The 20,816-nt window shown below is 44.6% G+C and overlaps 1 pseudogene; it reads right to left on the bottom strand.

The window, feature by feature from the left end:
• Window positions 1-1,518: 1,518 nt before the first annotated feature.
• LOC103742354 lies at window positions 1,519-4,110 on the bottom strand (annotated as a pseudogene).
• Window positions 4,111-20,816: the final 16,706 nt, after the last annotated feature.

Raw genomic sequence — 20,816 nt, 5'->3', positions numbered from 1 at the left:
TTTCTTTTCTTTCTTTCTTTCTTTCTTTTTTTTTTTTTTGTTGGACAGCATGTAGAATTTACTCTTTAATTACACCTCAGTGATTGGAGGGCTCTGTACTTAGACTATACAAAACTATGCAAATATTTTAAAAGTTTTTAAAAACACTCATGTTTTTCAGTATGCATTTTCAAAGCTTAATACAGTTTTTAAGATGACACTGTGTGACAATTTCATGTGGAATGAAATCAGCTGTGTTCTAGAAATTATCATATTCAAAACCAAAAATAAAAATATCAAGGAAATGCTTGGCCCCATGCCCAGCACTAGGTTTTCACCCAACAAACTCAGGTGCTGAGTGGGCATAGGCCAAGGATCTCTCTGTCTCCTGGAAAGAATGTGGCGCTCATCCTTCTGAGAGTCCCTTCTGCAGGATGGAGAAGATACCCATCTTATGGAGACCTGTGTTTTTTAAAATGATTTTTCTATCCGAACAGTGGTTCTGTACTAGGGAAAGAAGGTCTTTTTACAGTCATGCGTGCACAGGTCCAATTCTCCCACAGTAAGACAGAAAATATTACCAAGTTGGGGATCAAATAAGCACATTTTCAACCTAAACTATCAGTGCTATGCACAGTTAAGTCTGTAGAAGGAATGCAGAATGGCATAGACAACACGCTGAAGGTGTCTTCTGATCCCTCCCTACAGGCCGAACGATCTCCATTCACTCAGCATGACTTCAGATTACAAGTCTTCCATGCCATTGCCAGCTATCACAGAAGAGAGGCGGGGCAGGGCTCAGACTGACATTAATGACTGTTCCATGTGTGTTCTAAAAGTAAATACTGTAGTTTAAAGTACTTGACACTGACTCAAAAGAAATGTCACCACTACTCTATACACACACTGCACTGCACAACACTCACTGGACTATATCTAAACTATTAAACTATGTATTAAGAAAGTGGCTAGATGATGATTTAAAGAGAGAAGGTGATCCTCGCTCTGGCCAGAAAATCTTACCTATCACAACTGCCGGAGTTCTGGTTCACCATAACAGCATCAGTCATGGGGCTGACACCTTGTGCTTCTCTTGATGCAAGCACACATTGTGACAGTGAGTCCTGTGCTGTGGAACCAGGTGATCCTGCCAACTGTGGGATGTGATGCTACTCAGAATAAACATTTCCTCCTGTACTACTGGAGGATGTGGTTGGGAAGCATCTAAAGCCGGTTAAAGGCATTTGGTGTGGGTATCTCAGAAATTAAAGTGCTTTAAAATAAACTCTTACAAGAATATCAAGACTTGGGGTCTTGTCTTCATAACCCAATGTCTATGGCTTCTACAGTCTGCCTTAATTACTAAGGCAGGTGACCAACCACCATCAAAACAAAACCATCTTTTGGAAATTCCCTAAGAAGAGCTGTGCAGGGTCTGTTGGTTTCATCCACCTGTGTGGTTTCATTTGATACTGTGTTTTGCTTTCTTTTCTTTTATATTCTTCTACAAACACTTTTTGAAGGAGGCTGTCTTGGCACCTAGGTCCTTGCCGAGTAGCACCACATGTACTCCATCAGCCATGGGTTCTCTGCGGAAGGTGGCTTTATCCTCCTGTTCTCCACATCCACAGAGTGAGCCCGCTGCCTCTGAGAAGCCAGTTTCCTCTTCTCCACCTGTCTTCTGTTCTTGGCTCGCAGTGCCAATTCATGAATCTCGTGCACAGCAGCAGATGCACAGACGTTGTGGGTCTTCGGGCTCCCTGTGTCGGTCTGTTTCTCTCCCCAGCCATAAAGAGAAAATGGATGTTCTTTTATTTTGCTTGTTGATCTTTGGGGGCTTTTGGTTGCTTTCCTACTTCCTCTGGCAAATAAGGCACTAGGCTGCTCTCGTGGTTCAGTGCCACTGGGCACCCTGTCAGTCTCTTTTGTTCCGGTTTGTTGTTCTGGTTTTTCTTCTAAGCCTTTTGCTGGCAGTGCGGGCAGTGCTGGCAGCGGGGCATCCCGCTCCTCCACCGCCTCCACCGCCTCCAGCTCGTAGCGGTGGTGCCCAGCCGGCCGCTCCTCCTCCGGAGCCAGGGCTCCACGGGTTCCCCGTGATCCCCGGGGCGCCAGGCTGGGCGAGGTGGAGCTGTCCGAAGGGCTGTCCGGGCCCCAGGCGTCCCAGAGCCAGGGCGTGTGCGCTTGCTCCAGCAGCCGGAGGCCCAGCCCGTAACGCAGCAGCTCTGGTAGTACTGCGTGTACTAGTCCCAACCCGGCTCCAGGTATCGCTTCTTGCACTGGCTCTTCACCCCGCTGCCCTCGCCACCACCCTTCTTCTTTTTTTTTTTTTTTCTGTCTTTTTGAGACAGGGTCTCCCTGTAGTCCCCGCTGGCCTTGAACTCACAGAGACCTGCCTGCCTCCGTATAGTCTGAAAATTACTCATTCTCCGAAATGAGTGGGCAAGGGGGTGGGAGTGGGGGGCTGTTAAAAGGGTGGAGCCACAGCCATATTGGAACTTGGAGTGAAGTGCGGTGGCAACTGGGGAGTGGTGGTGGGGGCATCCCATCTGTCCCACGACCTCCACAGAGTGAGATGAGGCACTCAGACCGTGGGGTGAGACAGCAAGTGGGTGCCAGTGCACAAAAACTCATGGGGACTACAGGCTGGTTATGAGAAGCCTTTTCTCTGTAAATCACTCTGTCCCTGAAGTCATAAACTGTGCAAAACCCAAATCGAACTGTGTTAGGTCAGTTTTGTTAACAAGTGTCAGGACCAGGAGACTTGGTGACTAAGGACCACCTCCTAGAGAGTGGAAAGGGGGAAATTTAGTGAAACAAATTGGCGTAGAGCAGGTGGATAGACTAACCACAGGAGTCCAAGAAAAACATGGGGATGTAAGCCTGGAAAAGTGTTCGGGTTCCAGCAGCACCTGGCGAGCGGATGGAAAGGGAGTTGGGTTCAGATTCCCAATTCAGAAGGGTGGAGATGGGCCTTGCAAAGAGTCCTGTGAGGTAATGTGACCCATCCAGGAGAAGCTGGCAGGAACCCAAGGGAGAGAGTGGCCAAACCCCATATGCTTAAGGGGGTTAGTGTGCTCATGTGCATTATACAATGGATTGTGAAATATGTAATTAACATGGGCTATGCAGACACAGGTGAACTCAAAGGGGAAAATCCCTAGGCCAAACTTGTGCTGTAAATGTGGGAAAATAGCTCAGTTGCTTGAAAAATGGAGTCTGCCACCACATGGATCTGAAAACTCGTTAAAGATTATAGAGAGCCTGGAAAAAAATCTTACAAGCAAAAGAGGAAAATGGGGGTGGGGGGTGGAGGGTGTCCACTAATTTGCATAATAAAAGATTTGCCCAAGGCAGAGGAGGATGAAAAGGCTAAGGAGTTACTCTCAGCCTCAGAGCTTAAGAGAGAGGAAAAATGGGAGATTTTAATTTGTGTAAGGTTAGGGGACCAGGAGTCCAAGGACCCAAGAAAAAAAGACAGATAGTAGTTGTGATGGCTAATCCTGGGTGTCAACCTGACTGGATCTGGGACTAACTGAAATGAAAAAGATCTTCTTGATTGAATCATCTGAAGCCGGAAGACACACACTAAATGTGGGTGTTACCTTCTGATGGCAGCTGGTATAAAAGGCCAAGGCAGAGGAGAACACAAGGCTTCTTGCTGCTTGCCTTCTCTCTCACTGGTGAGTTCATCTTGCTGCTGTAGACTGAAGACTAGCTGATCTTTTGGAATTTGTCAGACCTTCAGCGCCAGATTGGGACTACTGAGACATCCAGCTTTGTGGACTGAGCGACTATGGATTCTCACCCTCTCCAGTGTGGTACAGCCATTGTTGGACTACTTGGACTCTATCCTGTGAGCTAAGCTGATAAATCTCTATACATATGTATTCATTCTACCGGTTCCGTTTCTTTGGAGAACCCTGACTAATACAGTAGTGAAAAAAGAAACAACCTAAAAATAAAAGTAGCTAAAGCAGCCCCTCAGATTCAACCTTTGATACAAAAATAGAAAAAAGTTAACAGGACTATGACTAGGAAATACTCCACACTGGAGCTGTTGAAACTAGGAAAGATTTACAAGCAAGCAATCAAAGAGCCCCTCACCACATGGCTCATGAAGATATGGGTCATGGGAGCAAATAATGTCAGTCTAAGTCCTTCAGAAGCTTCACAGCCTAATGTGAAGCAAGGCATTAAAGATACATGGTCATCACCAAGGGCAACTCCCATAATTAACAGAGGCTGGAGGACTATAAAGGGACAGGAACTACTAAGAGAACTAGGTATGAAAATAGCAACATATGATGCCCAGTTTGCTGGGCCAGATAGGGCTGTGTTCACCAGAGATAAAAGGATAGCTTAATTCAACTGGGACCTCAAGAGTGATATAGAGCTTTAATGGTTTTGCTAAGTCCTTTAATGGGACAGACTATTTTTAAAGTCAGAGAGGCTTTAGAAAATCTAAGTGACTCAAACCAATGTGTAAAATGTGTCTGTAGAATAATAGAGCCACCTATAAAATATATTAAAAAAAAAAAAGACCAGACAGATGGAATGGTCCACTTGGGTTACTTGAAGACAAATGTGGCAAGATTTATGTTGAGCCCAAATTCCCAAAGGAAAAAAATGATAGAAAAACAAATTCGGTACTAAGGAGTTTCTGGAAGGCTTTAAAACCCAAACAGTTCACTAAAGGCATTCAGAGGATAAAAACTGTCCCAGGGGTGATTAAGGATCACCAAAGATTAAATAAGGTACATTTCTCTCCTGAGAAAGACTATGCTAGGGGTGGAGGCAGTTTTTCCCACCAGGGCCTCCCCCAGCAGCCAGGTATGGTCAATGGAGAGGTGGGAGATATGGCTACAGCCAGGAGGCAGACCCATGGCCTGCCTGACTCAGGGAACCAACAGATGCAGCGGGGACAAGAGAGACCGTCTTCCTCCTTAGCCTGGTGCAGGGTCAGGCAACTGTAAATGTACCAAGGACAAAAAGATACAAAGAGATTCCATGTAAAATTCCCAGAATGTGGAATGGCTCCAAAGGGATAACTAAAGATAATAAAAAAACTAACCAAGTTAATGCCTCATACCTATGCTACAGTACCCAACAGAGATCTATGGAGAAAGCAATTAATACAAATGGATAAAACCTTTCCACATTGTGTTAGACCTTGTCTATGAGTGAGTCAATATATGATGTTAACCTTTGAATGTTTTACAGATGTAGGACTCATTCAAAAGATACCAAGTACACCTGAAGAAACAAAGTACAGCTATAGCTGTAAGATTCTTGAGAGCTTTATGGTTGGATAAGACATAAGTAATACCCACTAGAATGGTTCAGAAAAGCCTACAATACATAATCCTGTATAAAAAAACAAAGGCTCCCAAAACTGTACAACTGTTAAGAAAAAAAATTACAGTACCAAGGGTGGGTTGCCCCCTTATGAGCTGTTGGCCAGAGAGAGCCCAGATGTTCTCAAATTAACAAGGCTATTGCCACTAATATCAGTTGTACACTAGAAAAGGTTGGTAACACCATGTTGCCGAAGACACTGTATGACATGAGAGTCCATGCCACTGGATGGATGGTTTTCATAGTGCCATAAGGTGCTATGCAAATGGTTGGGGTTAAAAAGATCCCCTATGAGTCTGCTCAACAATGGACCCTGCATGCTGCACACTATGGACATGCCAAGCAATGCCTGCTGGTGCAACAATGGCTCAACTAACATGTGTACAGCTGGTAAATTTCTAATTGGATAAGGCTCTCTCCTAGGGGGTGGAACACACATCTGGTGCTGTAGACCAGACCAACCCCATTTGTCAGAAAAGGCTATAGGCCCCAGCGGGGAAGCTGCTGCAAATATGGATGTGGGACACCTGCTGGGATATCTTCTAGGCATTTGTATTTGCACTCATGTTTGTTTAGATGTGTCTGCTTTCTTCCATTTGTCTTTATAGTAGAGGAGACACCACCAAGATGGATTGGGGCCATGTCTTGAAGATGAATGATGGGGAGGTCCAAGAAGTCAATATCTTGCCATGATCGTCCCAGACCTATCACCCCCTCCAAGGCTCAGGGACCCTTGCAGAAGTGGTGGATGGAAAGCTTGTAAGAGCCAGAGGAAAGGGCTGGAGTGTAACCTGAAGTTCTTTTGTCCGACCACTATGACGCAAACTATAGTCCCACCTGTTTCCCATGCTCTGCAGAAGGAGTCAAGCAGGCAGAAGCCCATCACTTCTCCCACCCAATCAGTTGATCTTAGCTGCATGAAAGGGAGGAGCTGTCACCATATTGAGCATGGGAATGGAGCAATGAATGGCAGGCGAGTGGGCAAGTGGCCTCACATGAAAAGCTGGGAGAGACCAGGGGCAGGATACGCTGATGGCAGTGTTTCATGCCTTTGTAAGTCACCCCCTCCCAGATGTCATAAAGTACGCAAAATCCAAATAGAAGATATTCTGTCAGTCTGTCAGCCCTGGGGCCTCAGAGGGTGCAGGTGTGCGGATCTCCCAAGAAGGGGGAGGAGAAAATTTGGTGAAACAGAGGAGAGAATATAGCAACCAGATTCCATTTGGGGCACCGTACCTAAGGAAAACAGACTTCACAAAGCTCCTATCCTCTGCCCTTTGTCCCTCACCTTATATCTCCTGTCACCAATTTAACAAGCTGAAATCCTGTGGTTCATCTCTGCAATGCACTCTTGTGGTAGACTATAAAAATGACCAAGTGTTCCTCCTCCTCCCATCCATCTCTTTGCAACAAGACCTTGCAGCTTCTCACAGAGCTGACCTCATGTTTATTCGACCAACTTGTCTTGGAATTGCAGTACAAAAAAGACTTCTACCTGGACAATGAGAGAACTACGGCCTACCCAATTCCTCAATCCTAATGGGCGTCAACAACCAGACACAGTATAAGAACAGCTAATCATGACTAGCACCAGGACTGAAATCTCATAACCAGGAAATCCAAGAGTGACAGTCATGACCACAACATCTGGGAATGACACACCATGACCACAAAGCCCTGAGAGTGACATACAATGACCACCTAGCCCTAAGAGTGACATGACACCTTCTGATCACTCAGCTTCAGGCTGATACCATTTGACCACCTAGTCCCAGGAGTTATAACTGAATACAATGGGTTCACAACTTATGTTTGCTGAGTACAAAGCCAAAAATCACATCCAGCACACAAGGGAATAAAGATAGATTTTTATTACTTACAGCAGCTTCCAAAAATGGTATGTGCTCCATGAACAAAGGAAAGGTAAGAAAATTTTCTGGGAGACCTGTACACACTCAAATGGGGGAGTCATTTGGGGGTGGGTACCTTCCTGTACATGCTCAAGTTAAGATACACACTTCTGAGCATGCTAAGTTACAGTCACAATTCAAGAAAAAAATATGGCAGAAAGGAATGCTCCCACAGATATTAGGGTGACACTGTGAAGGAAAAAAGGAGATAGATTCTCTGGGTGCATTCACATATCACAGATGCTTAGCAGGATTGGGAACTTGTTGGTTGCTTCAGGATTAAGTCATCTGACAATTACAATGGTTAGGAGAGAGTAATACAAATGTTCCAGCAGACTAATCCTTTTTCCCTAGGACCCTCCCGTAGCTTCATAGTTTCCTAGCATTCTGAGCCTACTTGAATTCACTATAATCAAAAATAATTCTTAATGCCAGGCATAGTGGTGCATAGCTTTAATCCCAGCACTCAGGAGGCAGAGGCAGGTGGATCTCTGTAAGATTGAGGCCAGTCTGGTCTACATAGTGAGTTCTAGGCCAGTGGGGGCTACAGGGAGACCTTGTCACAAAAAGACCAAAAAAAAAAAAACAAAACAAAACAAAACAAAACAAAAAAAAAAAACAGTCCTTAAACTTTTGTGACCAAAGGAAAGAGCACCTTTGAGTAAGAGTTAAAAACTGAGCTGCCTTCAGATCCTCCATACTTTTGTGGCTAATAATAGAGTGACACCTCCTCAACATGCCCTAGCAGAGTAGTCAGTAGCCTGCTTTCCTGAAGAACCAAAAATGGGTCAAACTAGAAGAATCCCCTGCTGAGTCTAGCCCAAATTGCCACTCTGAAGAATCATAAGCTAATAAGCAATGTTTTTGTTAAACCATTAAGAATTTAGGTGGAGGCCAGGAATGGTTGGTACATGACTTTAATCCCAGCATTCAAGAGACAGAGGCAGGCTGCTCTCCATGAGATTGAGGCCAGCATGGTCTAAACAGCAAGTTCTAGGCTAGCCAGGGTTACACATAATGAGAGACGATCTAAAAAAATCTTTTTCAGGTTAGCTTTTTTTTTTTTTTTTTTTTTTTTTATCAGCCATCTATGGTAGAACCACCACCAAGATGCATATTTTCAAAAAACACTCTTATGGGGAAAATGATTATACTTTTTGAACCCTCAGACGTTATAGAAAATGTAAAGAACAATATCCAGGATAGAGAAGGACTTACTCCTGATCAGCAAAGTTGATCTTTGTTGGTAAGCAAGTGGGAGATATACTTTGACTACTGTTGTGGGTTCTCCTCAGGCCAGCTGTGAAGACAGTGACCTGGATCGGGTCCCCTGCCGATTAGGGGGGGCAAGAGGCATGGAGTCATGACACACAGACCCTGGGAGTTGGGTAGAAGGAAGCACTAGGTGAGGTGCTGTAGGCTCATTTAATGCGGGAGGGGGCAGGCCCTATATTTCCCTTTTCTCTGCCCCCAAGTCCCTTCAGTCAGCATATCATTTTCTGATTGGTCCGTGCCACGCAGTCTGTCAGCAGTCACTGGGCTCGAGCAGAGCACAGAGGCTTGGGCTCCTTTTGGCGGACTATTTGTGGACCAAGAAGTGAAGTGAATTCTCGCTGAATCCCAGGGCTCTGGGTCCCTGCCATCTTTGGAGGCCTCCTGATACAGACTACAACATTCAAAAGGAGTCTATCCTTCTTCAATTTGTGTTGGGATTGTAGTGGTACTACGAAAAGAAGAAGCCTTATACCACTCCAAAGAAGAATAAGAGAAAGTTAAGTAGGTTGTTTGAAATACTATAAAGTGGAATAAAAATGGTAAAATTAGTTATCTTCATCAAGAGCACTTGTTATGGCCCCAAATGGAGCCCCCCAAATTGTAATAGCCAAAGAACTTCATTTTGTATAAAGCAGCCACTTTAAACTTCAGAAGCTAGAAAAAAAACAGCCAGCTTCAAGGTTAAATGCCTGAAGTTAGTTGCTTCCCCTTAGAAGAGTACTTTCTTTGGAGTAGCTGACCTTGGTCCTCACAGACACAGCAGCTGCACTTAATTAGAAAGTGCCTTAAGGTCAAGATCTCTATATCTCTGTTAAGAGAGGGACTAACACAAGTTTGCTTTGGCCTCTGTAGTTTGCTTATCTGCTAACTTGGGTGTCCTGACCATACTCAGGACCACCTGGCATTACTCATGTGTGATGAAATGCCTATGGTATTTATGGGTTTTGCCTTTAAAAGTTAGTTCCACCATCCTCTTGGGACTGTGGGTCCTAAATCTGACTAAGGGACCATGGATGACTATACCCCTAATAAATTTGATCAATTAAAATTTGAACTGAGTCTGGTAGTCTTTTTCCCAGTGGTTTCAAACTCCATAACATTTTGGGGGCTCCAGCGAGAAACCTGGGAGACCCCAGACCCGGGACTGGGGTCTGGGATAGGCCCAGTACCAGGAGAGTTAGCAAACTGATGTGGGAGCTGGAGACAGTGACCACCCAAATTGAAACCACAACGAAAGTTAAAAAAAAAAGTAAGTGTGCCAGCTGATGCACACTTAGGACAGAACTGATTGGTGAGTCTTTTTGCAGTCCAGACATTTGGAAAGGGGATTTACTGGGATGGATTGGATGCAATCACTGGACCCAGTCTCCAGGGGCAGTGGGAGATGTATGCTACCCCAAATTTGGCGTATGTTTTTTGTTTTTACTCATGAATGAAGGTGGCCACCAAAAGCCTGTGACCCTTTTGTCTCCCCTATCTGCTTGGTTGTTTTGTCTCTTTGTGCTTTTCATTTTTGTTTGGTGGATCTGTGTTTTCTGTTGTGCCTGTAAGTTTTGTTGCAGACATGGGAGCTGGACAGAGCACCCTTAAGACACCTTTAGACTGTATGCTGCACCACTTTTCAAAAGTTCTGTGAGGCGGACTATGGAATTAAGATGTCATCTAAGAAGCTCTGCACTCTGCGAATTAGAATGGCCAAGTTTGGATATAGATTGGCCAGACTCCACGTCATTCGATCCCAAGATAGCTCAAAAAGTCTGGCCAGTCGTTATAGGGGACCCTGGTCACCTTGATCAGTTCCCCTACATCAACCGTTGGCTCTCCCTCCTCCTCCAACCTCCCCCTTGGCTGAAATGTTGCTCCCTTAAACAGAACTCCTCCATCCTAACTAATAGATCAGTAAACCAGCGGCTAAGTAAAAATCTTAAGAAGATGCCTTGAGCTTTCAGTTTTGGTTACACAGGAGGAGGATATTCCCCTACCATACTATTCACACACACAGCTGGTTCAGGATCCAACCACGTCTGGTGCCTCCCCGACCCCCTCACTGAAGAGGATGTCCGGTGCTCCATCAGCACCAGTTCCAAGGACCTACCCCGACCTGCCAGGTCTGCACTCACCCCCACATAGTTGGAGTAGATTGGGACTATGATCCACCACAGCTTCCTCTCCAGCTAGTCTCTCTCTTAGGGAAGCATTCCCATTGGACCACAACCACCAGGTGGGAAGCCCAGACCCCCCTTTTTGATCTCTATCCTTTGCTCCAGTAGTGATTTCTACAAATGGAAGTCTCAGAACCCACCCTTCTCTGAGAAACTGCGGGCTCTTATTCATTTAGTGGAAACTGGTTTTTGTTTTTGTTTTTGTTTTATTACTCATCAACCTACTTGGGCTAATTGCAGGCAGCTCTTGGGATCTCTCTTTACAGCTGAGGAAAGGGACTGTATCCTGACTGAGGCGCATCCACACCCAGGAGGAATGTCAGCAAGCCACTGAGGCCTACTTAAGACCCTCCAGAGATTGGGGTATCCTGTCTGAAAAAAAAAAGCCCAATTGTGCTCCAACAAGGTAACCTATCTGGGGTATTGTTTAGAAGGTGACAGCAGAACCCTGTCTCAGAACAGAATTCAAGCCATCCTTAACATTCCTGAGCCACAGGACAAAAAGCAAGTGAGGCAATTCCTGGGGACAGTTGGATATTGCAGACTCTGGATATCTAACTTTGCTAAGATAGCTAAGCTGCTATACCAAAGCCTGGGAGGAAATGGTCCCCTGAGTTGGGACTGCCTGACATTGCCAAACCTTTCCACTTATTTGTGGATGAATGAAATGGGGTGGCAAAGGAAGTACTGACTCAAACTTTGGAGCCCTGGAAGAGACCTGTGGGCTGTCTGTCCAAAAGACTGGATCCTGTTGCAGCAGGATGGCCAGCCTGCATCCGAGCTGTTGCAGCTACAGCACTGTTATTAAAGGAAACTGATAAACTGACTATGGAACAGGAGTTGGTGGTCACTACTCCCCGCTCTATTGAAATACTTCTTAGGGGAGTCTCAGCGTTGGATATCAATGCCCTCATAACCCACTATCAAGCTCTCTTGCTAGATGCACCCAGGGTCAAGTTCTCACCATCTGTAGTGCTGAACCCAGCGCCCCTCCTGCCTGACTCTGGAGAAAAGCCAGCCCATGACTGTGCCCAGGTTATTGATCATCTACAGTATGGACGACCAGACCTTTGAGACCAGCCCCTGGGAAAGGCAGACCCAACCCTGTATACTGATGGAAGCAGTTACATACAGGACAGAGTGAGGTATGCAGGAACAACTGTAGCAAATCTTTCTAAAGTTATTTGGGCCCAATCTTTTCCCCAGTGAACTCCAGCCCAGAAAGCTGAGCTAATAATGCTAAACCAAGCTCTGAGATGGGGAAATGGACGTGCTATCAATGTCTATACTGATAGTTGATATGCCTTTGCCACTGCACATGTCCATGGTACCTTGTACCAAGAATGAGGCCTGCTTACTTCAGCTGAGGCAAAGGGCAACAGATTTGCTGATACTACAGCCAGGGAAGTGGCCATAGAACCAGTGTGGCCCCTTGAAACATTAGCCCCCCCCAATCCTTACACTTCTACCTGAACTGAACCTGCTGGAAAAACCTGTGTACACTGACAAGGAAGAGAAATGGGCTCAAGACCAAGGGGCTACTAAGAAAGAGGACTGGTGGGTCCTTCCAGATGGATGACCCATCTTGCCCACTGCTCTGGAGTCATCTTCTCTTTCACCTTCACCAAAACACACTTGGGATCAACCAAATTAAAGGAACTGATCAGAGACAGGCTCTTCATGCCCCATCTGGATGAAAAGATTGGACATATTAACTGCCTCTGTGTCACCTATGCCAAGGTGAATCCAAGAGGCAGTAAGTCAGTGCCCATGGGTATCTGGGAAAGAAGACTTAGTCTCGGTGAACATTGGGAAGTGGACTTTATTAAGGTCACTCCAGCAAGATTTGGATATCAGTATTTACTAGTATTTGTGGATACCTTTTCAGGATGGGTGGAGGCTTTTCCCATGTGATCAGAGACAGCTAGGGTAGTTACTAAAAAGCTACTTATGGAAATTATTCTCCGATTCATCCTCCCCTCCTCACTGGGGTCTGACAATGGTCCAGCCTTCACGGCTAGAGTGTCACAGCAAGTGGCCAAAATTCTAGGGATACAATGGAAACTGCACTGTGCCTATCAGCTTCAAAGTTCAGAAGAGGTAGAAAGAACAGGACCATTAAAGAGACATTGACCAAATTCTGGGCAGAGACTGGCAAAGGGTAGACTGAGTTGCTTCCCACAGTCCTTTTTAGAATTAGGCATTCTCCCTCCCGAAACAAGCTAGCACCATTTGAGATGTTTGGACATCCACCACCACTGATTCTGGCTAAAGGGAAGCCACAAGCTATAGAATTGTCTAACTGTTCATTCCTAAAGTTCTTACAGGCTTTACACCAGGCTTCTTGTACCATCCAGTCTCATCTCTCACCTTCACCGCCCCTTCCTTCCTTTGTGGAACCAGTGCACAGATTTTAACCCAGGGACCTAGTGTGGGACTGCTGCTTGCTTAGCCGAACCTTGGAGCTGTCCTGGAAAGGACCGTATCCTGTAGTTCTAACTATTCCCACAGCTGTTAACAGCAGGAACCATTGTGTGGATTCACCATTCTCACCTGAAAGTGGACACAACTAACCAAAAAAAGAGAAAAAAATGGAAAGTATCACAAAATCCACAGCGTCCCCTAAAGATGCGGTTCGTTCAAACCTTGGACTCAGGCTAGTACTGATATTGGGAAGCCTAGCTGGTGCTTGTCACATGTGGTCAGCTAGGAATGTTGAGACCTGGGACTGGGAGTTGACCCGAACCTCAAATGGAAAAGTGTTAGATGTTTTTGAAATGCTGCCTCCAAGCCTGTATTTAAATTATATTTGTGTGATCTCTTCGATAACAATGAAGTTATTGTTAGAGTATCAATACGCCCCATAAATTTAACTGGTTCAGACTATAAAAAAAATCTAGTCTCACTGGTCAATTACCTGGTGATAGAACCATTCCTAGAAAGGCAGGTTCACCTTAAGTTATGCTAAATAGATGGGTGGAATACCTGGTGTCTTAATGAGGTAGCAAATGAATATTTCCTGCCTGGAACTAGTGCAGCTCTCTGTAGCCCTTCCAGACCAGCCACAGTCATGTAGGTCTCTGTAAGGCTGTCCGCTTTCCTGAACTCTTCAGGAAGGTGTAATTTCTCATTTTTTTCTTCATGCGTTTCTTACTAAACATGCTTTCTCTAAGGCTTTGGGCTGCTCCTAGCATCCTGTGGTTCTCCACTTTTTCTTTAAACCTTCCGTCTCCCATCCATGTGGTTGTGAGTCAGCCACATGTCTGACCTCCATGCGGGCTCTAAACCTGCCTGGCTCCATGGCTTTCTTTCCTTCTTCCCACAATTCTCCTCCTCAAGGCAGCTGCCAAGATGACCAGCCCGCCTGCCCTGAGAATTTTTCTTTAAGATTCTAATAAAATCATAAAAGCTTCGGTTTGGGTCCATTCTTAAATTCTTTTATGAATGAGACTAAGAACCCTCTAGGGGCCCCTCTTACTCCTTGTTTCATTCATTGTAACTGAATGGTACAGTTATCACAAAATACACCCAGGTTGTGGGACTAAGATTTGGGAATGAGGAGTATGGTCATTTCAATTTCAGGCATGCCCAGCCAATGGGCTGGCACATTGTCATAAATGGGTAAGAGATTACCATTGTTCATCCCCAGGCTGTAAAACTGAGTCCACCTGGGGCAGACACAAAGATTCATTTATTCATTTACAGCAGGGAAACTTCCTCCCAAGATTGTGTTCAAGGGAAGTGCAACACTTTCACTCTGAAAGTTGTGGCATGGAATGAGTTAAGTGCTCAATATTGGTTTACAGGTTGAACCTGGGGGCTTAAGCTTAAATCTAAAATATATGGAAATAACCCTGGTGTGGAATTTACTAGTCAGAGGAAAATGCCTCCCTATAGAGCTCATATTACAGAGTCAGAGGAGCTGGCTTCCCCACCCTAAATCCTAATAACTCACCTCCTCTTCCCTTACCCTTATTTGCTCCATAGGTCAGACTCCTGTCACTACTACTGAGGCCAGTTCTTTGCCCTCACAAACTTTACCCCTATGGCAAGGAATGGTCCCAGCCTCAAATAGAATATCTGAGATTAAAAAACCTTAAGGTTAATTCATAATTGAATAAATTATACTGCTCCTGATTTGGGACAGGATTGTTGGTTGTGCCTAGATCCCAGACCTCCCTTTTATGTAGGGACAAGGGTCAATATCTCTATTTCTCTTACTACCATCCCACAGGAAGGCACAGATTGCAGATCACAAGAAACTAAAATAACCTTAGGGGACCTAGAAAAAAAGGGAACATGTTTGGCTTCCTCAACTTATGTTATCTCTAATTCCCCTTATAGTCAGTCTTGTAGTCCTCTAACTCATACTGTTAAGTCAACTTCTGATAGAATACATTTCCAAGCCCCAATAGGGACATGGTGGGCTTGTAATTTTGGTCTTGCTTGATGTGTAACAGCAGAACACCTGGAATTGGAATCTAGACAGGAAAGTCTACGTGTATGGATCTGTGTTATTCCTCAAGTATACATATATAATGGGCCTCAATTAAGAAACCAATACTGCTGGGCATGGTGGCACACGCCTTTAATCCCAGCACTCAGGAGGCAAAGGCAGGTGGATCTTTGTGAGTTCGAGGCCAGCCTGGTGTACATAGTGAGTTCCAGGACAGCTGGGGCTACAAGGAGACCCTGTCTCAAAAAGACAAAACAAACAAACAAAAAAACCCAATATTTTAAGCAATCATGCACCAGCTGGAACAAAGAGGGCAATCCCAACTATACTTTTAACCCTTCTAGTAGGGACTGGTATTGCAGACTCTGCCACTTTAGGAGCTTGGCTTTAGTCTTGAGAGATCAAAACTTAAAAATTCTAAGTGCCAGAGTAGATCAGGACTTTGACTATCTTAGAAATTCTACAGGACAATTAGAAAAACAAGTGGACTCCCTAGCAGAAATGGTTTTACAGAACATTAGAGGGCTGGATCTGATGTTTTTAAAAGAAGAGGCCTTTGCATAGCTTTAGACAAAAAATGCTGTTTTTATGTGAACAATTCAGGAGTAATTAGAGAAACCCTAGCCTTAGTAAAACAAAACCTAGATCAAAGAGCCAATGAAAGGGCTAAGGCTTCAAATTGGTAGTCTCTCTTCTCCTGGTCTCCCTGGCTCACTACTCTATTAACTGCCACAGCAGGACCCCTCCTTCTATTACTTATTGGCATTACTATAGGTACCTGCATAATAAACTGGATGTCATTATACATTAAAAAGGAGAATCAGCTCTACTAAAGTATTAGCCCTGGGAGCACAGTATCAATGCACAGCCTATGTGAATCAATGATTTGATTCATATGACCCAGAGCTAGTGGGGAATGTTATGGCCCCAAACAGAGCCCCCCGCCCCCAAATTGTAATAGCCAAAGTAACTTCATTTTGTATAAAGCAGCCACTTTAAACTTCAGAAGCTAGAAATAAACAGCCAGCTTCAAGGTTAAATGCCTGAATTTAGCTGCTTCCCCTTAGAAGAGTACTTTCTTTGGAGTAGCTGACCTTGGTCCTCACAGACACAGCAGCTGCACTTAATCAGAAAGTGCCTTATGGTCAAGGTCTCTCTTTTACGAGAAGGACTAACACACTTTTTGGCCTCTGTAGTTTGCTTATCTGCTAACTTGGGTGTCCTGACCATATTCAGGACCACCTGGCATTACTCATGTGTGATGAAATGCCTATGGTATTTATGGTTTTTGTCTTTAAAAATTAGTTCCACTGTCCCCTTGGGGCTGTGGGTCCTAAATCTGACTAAGGGACCATGGATGACTATTCCCCTAATAAATTTGACCAATTAAAATTTGAATTGAGTCTGGTGGTCTTTTTCCCAGTGGTTTCAAACCCTGTAACATGTTTTTCAGATGAATATGGTGCTGGAGTTTTCATGTCCAACCATTTTGATAGACATTGTGGCAAGTGTTACCTGGCTTGCTGCTTCAACAAACCAGAAGACAAGTAATATGTATGTCTAATAAAGACAGAAACTGACCCCACCCCCAAAAAATATTTCAGGTGGTTTGTTATGATGCAAAAGCTTATGCATACAACCCTTAACTTCTTTTCCTCTCATTTTGTCCCTCTGTGAAATAACAGCTCTGAAGGAAGGAGGGTGTGCTGGATAGCTTTGGTGTCAACTTGACACACCTGGTTGAGGGAGCCTCAATTAGGGAATTTCTTTCATTGGACTGGCCTGTGGCCATGATTGTTGAGTGACGTGGGAGTGCTCAGGCCACTGTGGGTGGTACCTCCCCTGGGCAGGTGGGTCTGTGTTGCATAAGAAATCATACTGAGCAAGGGCCAGGGGAGCAAGTCAGTAAGCAGTGATCCTCCATGGCCTGAGCTTCAGCTCCTGCCTCCAGGTTCCTGCCCTGAGTTTCTAACTTGGGCTCCCTGATGAACTATGACCCAGGAGACGTAAGCTGAATAAACCCTTTCCTCCCCAAGTTGGTATTGGTCAGAGTGTTTTGTCACAGCAATGGAGAAACAAACTAGGACAGAGGGTCATAGGGAACCCAGAAATGTGAAGAGTTCTAGGCAGATACAATATGCTTTATTTATGGGTGAAGGCACTTACCTTTGGTCTCAGGGGATAGGCAGGCCAGCCAGTGCCCTCTCTGGTTTCAGTGGTATACTGACAAAGAATTACACAAAGGTAGTCTTCCACCAGGGATGATCCATAGTTCCTATCTATCTATCTATCTATCTATCTATCTATCTATCATCTATCTATCTATGTATGAGCTGCTTATTCGTGGTTCTCTGTGTTGGATAGCTTTAGTGTCAACTTGACACACCTGGGTTGAGGGAACCTCAACTGGGGAATTTCCTCTATTGGACTGGCCTGTGGCCATGTCCATGGGGCACCTTCTTGATTGTTGAGTGATGTGGGAGGGCCCAGCCCACTGTGGGTGGTGCCACCCCTGGGCAGATGGACCTGTGTTGAACAAGAAAGCAGGCTGAGCAGGGGCCAGGGGAGCAAGCCAGTAAGCAGTGTTCCTCCATGGCCTGTGCTCCAGCTCCTGCCTCCAGGAGTTCCTACCTTGGGCTCCCTGATGAACTGTGACTTGGGAGATATAAGATAAATAACTCCTTTCCTCCCCAAGTTGGTAGTGGTCAGTGTTTTGTCACAGCAGTGAAGAAACAAACTAGGACAGTTCCCTGGATATCCAGTATTTGTCAATTTGTCATATCCATGTTGTCTAAATGTTCATTGACCCTTATGCCCTTCTATTTCCTTCACCTCCATTTTTTTTGTCTTTTTCAGACAGGATCTCCCTGTAGCCCCAGTGTGGACCTGGAACTCACTATGTAGACCAGGCTGGCTTCAAACTCAGAGATTCGCCTGCTTCTGTCTCCTGAGTGCTAGGTTAAAAGGCGTGCACTACCACACCTGGATTCCCTTCACCTTCTTGATTGAAAAATCTCATTCTAGCTAAGCCCAGTACTCTGCTTATTCAGTGCCTGTATTCCTAAAGCCCACTGTGGCTGAAGAAAACTTCACATCTATTCTAATTGTAAGGTGCCCTTATATAATGCCACCCAGCTGTCCAAGAATACCCAAGTTTTTCAGTCTTCTGCTTATCAATAGTTTCTCAACATTCTCTTAAAACTGCCAACTGGTCCTCTATACCCACCCTGAGCTGATTGCTTCGCTCCCTACTTCATGAAAATTGCCTCTGAGTCCCTCCTCAATAACTACTGTTGTCTTTGCCAAGCAATACCTATTTTCCTGCCCTTCACACAAATGAATTGTGCATGCATTCAACCTCTTACCTAGGCACAAAGCTCATTCTTTTTATACCACAGAAGGCAGCACTACAGCAATTCTCATGTATTCTTTGATTTTTTCTGGGGAGATGTGAACAAACTTCTATCCACCACAGACAGTACACTGATGACAGACCAAAGAAACCATTCCACCCAAATGTAGTTAGTGAACCAGTGATTTTTTTTTCCTGGACTACTTAAAGGAATATAGCTGAGGGGTTACTTCTAGGAACAAGGGCAATTCAAAGGCAGCTGGATCACAGAAAAGCATACCCTAGCCTGGGTAACAAAAAGTCTGCCCCAGTTGCATGCCTGAAGCTCTCTGCACAACTTGCAGGCAGCTGAGCTGACTACAGTCTCCTTTCCCCAGAAATACTTTAATGTTTTATAAACTTGGGAAGGAGCCTTGTCACTCTTGCATCTTCTTGAGATTTCTAAGTTTCATTAGTGTCCAGGAGGAAATATTTCATTTTGGAGGAAATAACTACCTAACAGTATGTCAGCCACCATATGGGTGCTGGGATTCAAACCCAGGTCTTCTGCAAGAACAGCCAGTGCTCTTAACTGTTAAGTCACCTCTCCAGCCCCAACCATGGCCTTCCTAGCCACTTTAGGTATGAACAGGGACTCCAACTACTCATTGGCATGGACTTGATGCCTGGATCCCAGACAGGGAGTTTTCTTTGCCTGTGGAGGCAATACCAAAAAATGCCTTCCAATAAATTGGATGGACATCTGTACCCTAGCCTTCCTACTCCTCTTTCCTCAAAGTTTTATAGGGGAGGTTTACTGTTTTTTTCACCAACAGGTCAGGTGTGGTCCAGGAGAGAATTTTAAAACTTAAGGAACAACATCCTTGATAGGAAGGAACACATCACAAGGAGTTTTCTCTCATCTATCCCCTTGGCTCCTCCCTGCTCTTCCTCCACTGACTGTAATTAGCTTGCTCCTCACCCTTTCACCATGTTTTAAAGTCTATTACAGAAATTCTTGATTAGCCAGGTCACAGTAAGTTCAAGATGCAGTTTTTCTAGGAACTTTTGTTCATAAGACCAAGCACTGAACTTAGGGACACTTGGGAAATATAAGTGGAATGTACTACCTTTTTCTTTCAATTGGAATTTTTCCTTTACAATGTAAACTAGAGGCTTCAAGAATCAACAGCAGTACAATCTTCATTTTATCTCCATTTGCTCTTTACAGCAGGTGGCCTGAGGCTGTGAATCCTAACTCACAAGCTAACATTTGTGTAAGATGAAAGTGTGTCACAAAAATCACACCCTGCTCTGAATATCTTCTTTTTGTTTATCACCTGAACTATTTTGTTTTGTGTTATGCCTATTGTTAGATTTTGGAAAATATAAGGAAAGATAGAGGAGTAGGAGACAAGAAACCAGAGCCAGACCTGCAACAGGCAAGGAATAGATCTTCCTTTATTCAAAGAAGACACAGCGAGAGGTAAGGGCTGTCTGCGGGAACCAAGCTTCTACAACTAAACAAAGAAACTTTGAGGGGGGGGGGTTATACCAGGGTTGTGGGACACAACTACACTTAGTGGGGAGTTAACTTAGTGCCCAGGCTTAAAGGTCTCCTTCTCAAGATTATTTACCCAGGAACTGGCAGGAATGTTATCTATGGCCTTAGAGGAGACAGGTGGGCTCCACAAACATTTCCTCTCAGGCTTGGGAGTGACCAACTGATAAGGGATGAGCAGAGTCAGGTCTTTAATCTATAACTGTTAGATCACTGGGGAAACTTTATACTTAAACAATTTACGGCCTTTTGGCCACTCTGATGGGTTTTATGCCTTTATGGCTTCCTCTAATGAAGCTCATGGTTTTTCTGAGGTTTGCATATTCTATCACCTATGTGTAAAAATATAAAATCCACAGGGAATGGTGGTGCATATCTTTAATCCTAGGCAGAGACTGAGCTGATCTTTGTGAGACTGAGGCCAGCCTGGCCTACTTAGTGAGTTCCAGGTTAGCTGGGGCTACAGGGAGGTGGGAAGGAGGGAAGAAATCCTTTTGTCAAAAGCATTTTAACATTTTAAACTATGTGCTTGTCTTTCTTTTCAATACCCTTATTACAGAACTAATATCTACATATCTTTAATCCTAGGCAGAGACTGAGCTGATCTTTGTGAGACTGAGGCCAGCCTGGCCTACTTAGTGAGTTCCAGGTTAGCTGGGGCTACAGGGAGGTGGGAAGGAGGGAAGAAATCCTTTTGTCAAAAGCATTTTAACATTTTAAACTATGTGCTTGTCTTTCTTTTCAATACCCTTATTACAGAACTAATATCTACCTTTTTTAAACTTTA

The sequence above is a fragment of the Nannospalax galili genome, unplaced genomic scaffold (genome assembly GCF_000622305.1).
Source record: "Nannospalax galili isolate Female #2095 unplaced genomic scaffold, S.galili_v1.0 scaffold60, whole genome shotgun sequence".
NCBI lineage: Eukaryota > Metazoa > Chordata > Mammalia > Rodentia > Spalacidae > Nannospalax > Nannospalax galili.
The sequence above is the reverse complement of the archived record's forward strand: the minus strand, read 5'-3'. Positions and strand labels throughout refer to the sequence as shown.